This window comes from Leptonychotes weddellii, chromosome 6, assembly GCF_054177405.1.
Source record: "Leptonychotes weddellii isolate Sample4059 chromosome 6, ASM5417740v2, whole genome shotgun sequence".
Taxonomy (NCBI): domain Eukaryota; kingdom Metazoa; phylum Chordata; class Mammalia; order Carnivora; family Phocidae; genus Leptonychotes; species Leptonychotes weddellii.
The window spans coordinates 71,364,917-71,373,152 of NC_138374.1; the positions used below are offsets into that span (position 1 = coordinate 71,364,917).

An 8,236-nucleotide genomic window follows, 5' to 3' on the forward strand; every position below is an offset into this window, starting at 1 on the left:
GCGCGCGCGCGTGTGTGTGCACAGTGCAAAGTGACAAGCTCCAGGTGTGATCTCCCAGGGCTGGTGCTGGGTTTTTCCACAAGCAGGCTCAGCTGGGGCGTGTTCTGCCCGGGGTGTGAGTCAGCACACAAGTAGTTAAGTCGGCAGCCGGGCTCCCCGGGCTAACGCAGTGGCCTCGGGGACTTAGCATGCAGCACCGCTCAGCAGAGCCGGGTCCTGGCGCTCCCCAGGAGGACTGACATGCTGCCCGGAACAAACAACAGCAGGTCTAGGTACGTAGCCGGGCTTTGATGGATGGTGTTTTGCTCTCTCCCCAGAGGACAGAGAAACGGTGCTTCGTGGTTGCCACCAGAATCCGGTGTTTATTGAGCCTCCTGTTTCTTGGGGGAAAATGAGTCATAGGGATGGGGGAGGGGAGGGGAGCAGCCTCTTCAGCCTCATTTATGTTTCCCTGGCCGTGGCCCTGCCAGGTTTCCTTAATTCCGTCTGCATTCCAGGGCTGGGAGTTCAGGTCATTTGAATGTCAGCATTAGAGGTGGGGAGGTCAAAGGGGCTCTTTTTGCTTTCTTTCTGTCAGTCTTCAGATCTACATTCAGGGATAGGGATTTGGTTTGAAGAGTTATTTGCTGAGTTGGTGAAGTCGAGTGGCAGAAACTCATTTTCCTAGCCATTTTGAACGGCAAGCTTCATATTAGCAGTCTTAAGAAGCAAACTTCTCTGAATTTACCCCATGCCTGAGTGAGAGCATGTTTTCAGAGGTGGTCTTTGCCTTGCTTACAGCCTGAAAACTGCCGCTTCAGGTGTCTGCAGTGTGACCTGAGATCACTTTGAGGATCCCAGTTCTTGTAATGAGTCTACTTGACTGGGTCGCCCTGGTCTTCCCATCCCTTTAGATGACTCTATTCTATCGCTCACAAAATAGCTGGAATTCTGAGTAGATGGGAACTACCCTCAAAAACTTGGTTTGGATGGAATTTCCAAGGATATAGGGACTTAGGCAACATTTGGATCTCATTCCATCTCCAATTTTTTTTTTTAAGAGGTGGGGGTGGGGCAGAGGAAGAGGGAGAGAGAGAGAGAGAGAGAGAGAATCCTAAGCTGGGTGTGGAGCCTGACACGGGGCTGTATCCCATGACCCTCAGATCATGACCCGAGCCAAAATCAAGGATCGGAAGCTTAACCAACTGAGCCACCCAGCTGCCATCCTCCCCCATTTTTTTTAACTAGATTACCAGTTTATTATAAAAGGATATAATTCAGGAACAGACAGATACAGGTATGGAGAAGGGGCGCAGAGCCTCGCTGCCCTCTCCAGGGTCACCACTCCCCCAAATCTCCACGTGTTTACCAACCTAGAAGCTCTGCAAACCCCATCCTTTTGGGTTTTTATGAAGGCTTCATTACAGAGGCATGATTGATTGAGTCCTCATTCCACGTCTGTTCTGTCACTGTGGCATCAGCCACCAATAACTGACATCGATGACTTTGATGATCAGGCTGATATGTTCACTGCATCAGGAGTCAACAGATGTGAGTTCAAATCCCCTGTCTGCGACGCATTAGCTCATCGAACTTCCTTGAGCCTCATTTGCTTTGTTTGTAAAATTGGGATCGGTGTGTAAGTATCTGGAATGGCTCTGGTACTCCAGAGAGACATAGGATAGGCTCTGACACCAGATTTAGTGGAGAGATATACACTCATTAAATAGTAAGTACCAGCCTGGAAGACTGTATACAGCTTCGGAGGAAGAAATGGGGTCAGCCATTTACTGTATGTGGGGGATCGCTGTTCTGAGAGCATCTTTTCAGCCCTCTGCAGTTTTCACGGCAATATCACACACTCTACTGGCTTAACAATCCTGTAAACTAGGAGGATGAGGAGAGGCATGCCATCATGCCCAGCCCCATCACCTTTACCAAAAGGAAATCTTTAGTGCTGTGAGGTGACCCACCTGGAAACCTTGCCTCATTGGTTAAAGCAGAGATGCCGGGAGCTGGCTCTGAATGCTCTTCCAAATAGGCACCTTTCCAAAGCCTTTCTGCAGTGAGAACTTTGGCAGTCTCTTCCTTTTCCTTGCAGAGAAAGAAGTCCCTACTTCTCTGCTGAGACCGCTACAAGGTCGAGCGTAGGTGAGAAAAATGGAGAGCTTACCAAATCTCTAGTGCAAATACACTGTTGGGAGAGAGAGGGAGGAAACCAAGCTAATCTGGACCACTTCTCAGGGCAGGCAACGGAAGTTCTACTAGCACCGAGGTGGAATGGGTGTTTTGGAAAAAATGGTAATAAAAACTTAGACTTGGTGAATTACCCGGTCTTAGGATCAAGACTGTTAAGCAGGAGATGGAGAACCACCTCATATCACTAGATTTGAATGTCAAGGATCACCTGACAGGGAAGGAACTTTGATACCCAGACTTCCTGAAGCAAGGGACCCTTTTGGCTGTGACTCTAAGTTGTCCCACCCCACCTATTTTCCCGTTCAGCATGCGGGAATTTGTCCCAAATTTCTCCAGAAGAGTGGAGTCCAATTACCCTTGTATCCATGGTCATGAAGCTTCTCCTCACACCTTACTGAGGACAGCTTTAGTGACATTAAAACACTTGAGAAGGGGACAATGTGGTCAGCAGGTAGTCATCCACCACTAGATTATGGCAGCCATTGAAACCACTAGAGGGCAGCGCAGAGACTCGTACTGGTGACCATGGGGGGTGGGTGGCCGGGGGTGGTGGTGGTGGTGAATTTTAATGTATGCTAATGAGCTTCTTAGGATTCTGCCAAGAAATGAGGTCCCTCAGGGCCCCAGAGAATCTCCGGGGACTGTTTTCCTTATTGTTGTTATTGCTATCCACATTCCCTGATTGCTCTTGAAGACGGGCTTGGTCTGGGAAGAGCAGCTAACAAAAAGATACACATCAAAGCGTATCTATGATTATTTATGATACAAAACAAAGCGGTGTGTACCAGCTGGATGTGGTTTCCACCGCCACCTAGAATATCCAGTCTCAATTCCTGCTCCCCATTGCCTCCCTGGCTCCAAGCATGACACAGTTCTCTTAGATTATACTTAAATGTCTCATCGGCGGCTGGAGAGATATTTGGCCCAGTGACAATGGGGTGTTAAGGAAAGTTCAGCCAGTTGCGTAGAGACTGCCCAACCTCGCTTTTCAGTGACTTCTTTGGTGGCTTGAAATCAACCATGGTGAGAGTATTTACATCACAGAAATTGGCAAATGGTACACACCCCGGCTTTTTATTCCTGGAGAGCCGGTTGTTAAACGTTTAGCAACACGCCACTGCCAATGTTTGTCGCAGAAAAATCTTTGATAAAGAAATGATGTGCTGGTTTAAGGCATTAGGAGAAAAAAAACAAACAAAAAACAGGGAATGCTACTACCTTCCGAAATGCTCTGACCCCTGAACTATGTTAATTGAATCACATAATGCCATCTTTGTTACCCTACTTACAAGAGGAAGGATTTATAAGGAAATCTTTGCAGCTGAAGTGTAAGAGTTAAGTGTAATCCGTTTCCAGCTCATTTACCATTTGGGGTTAATACAAGTAGAAATAAGAAGTTTTCCAAGCCCTAATGTAGAAGATCATTTGTTGAAGTTCATCTCCCTAACTTCATATCCATGGAGCCTGGGTATGACCGGCACTCCACACTGCTGAACTCTATGGCCGGGCTGACTTCAGATCTCAGAGAGTGGGGAAGCTGCTGAGAACTTCCTTTATAGGGGCATTCATTCATTGATAGATCCTTAAAGTTTTTCCTCTGGTCATGCTAAACCAAAGGAAATTTTCCTTTTAGAAGATGAGAACTTCCCATGCATGATACTACCATAAAAGAGGAATTATTCGTTAGCACTTAATAGGTGTCTATACTAAAAAAAGAAATAAAGGGCATTGTGAAGCAATCAGATTTAGTCATTAAGTACACCTGATTCTCAGTGAATCCTCACAACCACGGGAAGAGATGGCTACAAGTATAATCGCCAATTTAAGATGAGGAAATTGATGCATCAATGCATTTGGTGAGGGCATTGCTGGGATATGAACTCAAGAGATCTTAATCAAGAACCCATCCTCGTAAGCCACCCTTCTTTAGCATCTCCCTGCAAGACGGGTGACTAGAAATTGAGCTCCTCTCCTCTGAACGTGAGCCCCTACTTTTGTCGCACAGATCTCATAATTTGAGCAAGTTTACTACGTTTTATGAAGCCAGGACTCCGTTCAGACGCAAAGTGGAGGTTGAAGGACGGAGCCAGGAAGTTCAAGGTTCAACAGGTGCAGCCATGGCCAGTACCCAGAAGTCATTCTTTCCAACCTTTCCTTAGGCGAAAGAAAAACAAAACTCTTACGAGCCGACTTTTCACCTCTCCTCCTCTTCTGGGTTCCACTAGGAATCGTGAGCAATGTTGTAACATTCTTAGAAGAAACCAGAAGTGTGTTTCTCTCCCACACACCCTCTTCCAGTGTTGCTGGAATCTTGGAAGTAAGGCAACATTCATGACGTTTCTGTTTTGTGTTGTAGTTGCAAGTGTTAGCCTCAGCCCTCACCCTGATGCTTTTGCGCCTGATGTTTATACCCATGTCTCAGACTGAATCCATTTTCTTCTCCACTGCACAGTTGGTTTACCCAACTTTCTTCTTCCGGTGTGGCACCACAAGTCTCTCCCAACCTTAGAACACTGGAGTGATGTTTGATTTCCCCTCTTCTTCTTTTCCCACCTTGACCAATCCAAGTGGCAAATCCTAGGGGGATAACCCACACTTCTTTAATGTAGTTCTCCATTCTCTATTTCCACTGCCAACCCCAGAATACCACCTTGGCTCTGCTTCCCTCCCAAATGGGGTCTCCCCTCTTAAATGGCTGCCTGTCTCCAGCCCCACGGTGCCATCAGGTTCCAATTTGCTTATCAGCTCCATCCTCTACAGCATTAGAGCACTAAGCAAGGACAGATCTGGAGTGTCCCAAGAAGAAGTCCTTTGGTCGGTTAGCGATGTCGGCTATGACCGGGGGATGAGAAAGGAGCATCCTCTTTGAGCCTCACCCTGCTCATTTCACTCCATTTTCTTGGTGAATATTGGCAATATGCAGCTCTGTTTATGTTTTTACCTACTCAAAAACATTCAGGGACCCTTTCTTGCATTCACTAAGTTAAGATTCCTCAACCTGGCATTTTATTTATTTATTTATTTTTAAAGATTTTATTTATTTGAGAAGAGAGAGAGAGTGAGCATGAGTGGGGAGGGGCTGGGGGTCAGGGCAGAGGGAGAGGGAGAAGCAGGCTCCCCACCAAGCAGGGAGCCTGACTTGGGGCTTGATCCCAGGACCCTGAGGTCATGACCTGAGCCAAAGGCAGATGCTTAACTAAGCATCCCAGCCATCCCAGACTGAGCCACCCAGGTGCCCCCCCCCCCAACCTGGCATTTTAGAACATCCAGTAACTTATCCCCTCCGCTGCCTCTTTTATTGCTCCCCGACAAAGCCTACATTAGTGGATCTCAAGCTCAGTGTCACATTGGACCAGCGGGCAAGAGAGGGTGGGGTTACCACCAGAGAGCTGACCATCTTCTGTAACACTGTATCCTGTCCTAACTCTGGCATACCTGGGGTATGAATGTGGGAGTGTCACAAAAGAACATTATCTTCCAGAAAGTTAAGGTAGAAAAAGACTGTGTACGGCTGCCCTTGGTGTAGCCAAACCACACTGCTTGCTGTCATATATATTTGGGGCTTCCCTTCCCCTGCACTTGGGCAAACAGTGATACGTTAGCATCCACATCTATACCTGGTAAAATCTGTTCTGTTCTTCAAAGTTTGGCTTCAATTCCATCTCCTTCATGAAGCCTTCCTTGATTTTTCAAACTAGATATGATCCATCCTTTTTGCAAGCCCCCAGAACGTTTTTTAAGATGTTTATGTCAAACCTTGCATTATATTTATTTTGCACCTGTCTTGTATTCCCCCATATAATCAGCAGAAAGGTTTTTTAATCAAATTTTTAATTTTTTTTATTAAAAAAAATCTATTTCACTGGGCTGCATACATGGTAGGACCTTCATGAACTGACCTCTTCTGACCACCCTCATCATGTTTTTCCTCAGTACCCCGTTTGCCTTCTCTGCCCTTGTAATAGCAGACAGCTTTGCACATGCCATGCCTTTTGATCAGGGGAAGTAGATTGCCAGAACAGCCACAGTTCTCCACCTTCCCCTGAATCTATGCCTCCTGCAATGTGACTTCTCATCAAGAGGTGGAGACCATTTCTCTTCCCCTTGAATCTGGGCTGGCCCCACAACTTGCTTTGGTCAGGACAATGCAGCAGAAGTTACAACATGTCAGTAGAGAGCCTAGCTTGCACATTTCCACTCGTTTTCTTGGAAACTGGCCCAGATGCCACGTGAAACAACCCTGGGCCAGCCTGTAGGAGGATGAGGGACCATGTGTAACAGAGATGGGCTGTCCAGTAGAAGCCATCCTAAACCAGCAGCTCCAGCTAAATCCTAACCAACCCAGCAGCTCTCTGTTGATGCATTTGCAAGCCCCAGCTCAGAACTGCCCCGTTTGCCCAGCCACATGGCTAGCCCACAGAATCATGAGCTAAACAAATTGTTACTTCCAGCTATTAAGCTTTGGAGTGGTTTGTTACGCAGCCAATGCTAACTGATATATTAGGTTAATAGCTACCTTTCTGAACTCCACTTAGATATCACTTCCTTGGCAAAGCCATCTCTGACCCCTTTCGAGTCTGGGTCAGGGTTCCCTGTTAGGTACCCCAGAGGCCCACAGAGTCCAGTGTTATAATTACTCGGCAATCATCTCTATCTTACATGAGACTGTAAGATTTTTGAAGGCAGGAATTTTGTCTTAGGAATTACATTCTTTGGGTCCTGCACAGTATCTGGGACTTGGTAAATGCTTGAGGAATATATTTAAATGAAGGAAGCAGTGGATTAAATCAGAGGCTGTAACTCATGGCCTGCATATGTTCAATTTGTCCCACATAGAGTGATTGATACAATGTTTTTTAAAACCTTGTTTGCCTACATTTGAAAATCAAGAAATTTAAGATAAGACCCATGTTACTAAATGTTCACTAAAAGAAATGGAAAGATGCATCGATACTGGGCCTTCATTTCCTCATTTATCATCGAATCTGTGTGGTTCTGCTGTGTCTGCGAGTTTCGCTCAGCTGCTTACCCGCTATAAAACACTCGACACTTAGGTAAGCTGCTGATAAATGTGTCCGCTCACCCAGTTCTGCCTGCTGATGGGAGGCAGCTTCTCTCTTCCTGGCAAGATTTGAAGCATTGCTCATAATCTCATTTTTCTCCTCTCCAAGTTGAGTTTGTTTTTTCTCCCTCCAAAGGGTTTTCAAGAGTAATTTGGCTTACCGCCTGCCTCAACTAGAGCCAGATGTTTTCTTCTATCTCCTAGTTCATTTTCATTATGGCAGGAATTGTGGTTTGGCTGGAGGTAGCCTCCTCACCCAGCAATGCTGGCAGGCCTGTCAGAAACATGACGGTTTTCTGATGTTTTCCCCTTTAATGGTGCTCAGAAGGGTCTATGTAAAACCTACTATTCGTGGTCTCTTTCCGAACGTATTGCAGAGCCTTTTTAAAAAATTAATCAATTACTTTTGTGATTACTGATTCTATTTACAAGGCTTAGAACTCACTGATGTTCGGCAGGAATGCACTGCTATAGGTATACCAGTTGTTTACCCTGGCATCTGTTCTAATTGGTCAGGGCTCGGGCTGAACCAGTAGTTAAATCTTTTGAACATATCAACCCTGAACGTAACACATTGGAATGGAAAACATGCTAGTCTCCAATTATGCCTGTACCTTTGGACTCCTCTATGAGGCAACAGGCTTAAGAACGTGGTCACAGCTCTATATCACTTGGTGGTATCAATTCTCTTATGTAAATACCAACTTAATTATCCAGTTCAGAAGAAACTTTATCTCTTATGGTGCATCCAAAGTTCAGTTTACCGGGGCATGAAGGGCAGCTCAGCTTGTTTTCTTTCTTTCTTTTTTTTCTATTTGAGAGAGAGAATGAGATAGAGAGAGCATGAGAGGGGGTAGGGTCAGAGGGAGAAGCAGGCTCCCTGCCGAGAAGGGAGCCGGATGCGGGACTCGATCCCGGGACTCCAGGATCATGACCTGAGCCGAAGGCAGTCGCTTAACCAACTGAGCCACCCAGGCGCCCCTGTTTTCTGATTAG

General features: G+C 46.2%; 1 protein-coding gene across 3 annotated transcripts in view; it reads left to right on the top strand.

The window, feature by feature from the left end:
* The window catches only part of ASAH2 (N-acylsphingosine amidohydrolase 2), a 92,375-nt gene continuing 84,139 nt past the window's right edge, over window positions 1-8,236 (top strand). For all 3 annotated transcript variants that reach the window (XM_081824399.1, XM_081824398.1, XM_081824400.1), the window contains exon 1: window positions 1-272. The gene's annotated coding sequence lies outside the window, so the exon portion shown is untranslated. The remainder of the gene's footprint in view (window positions 273-8,236) is intronic.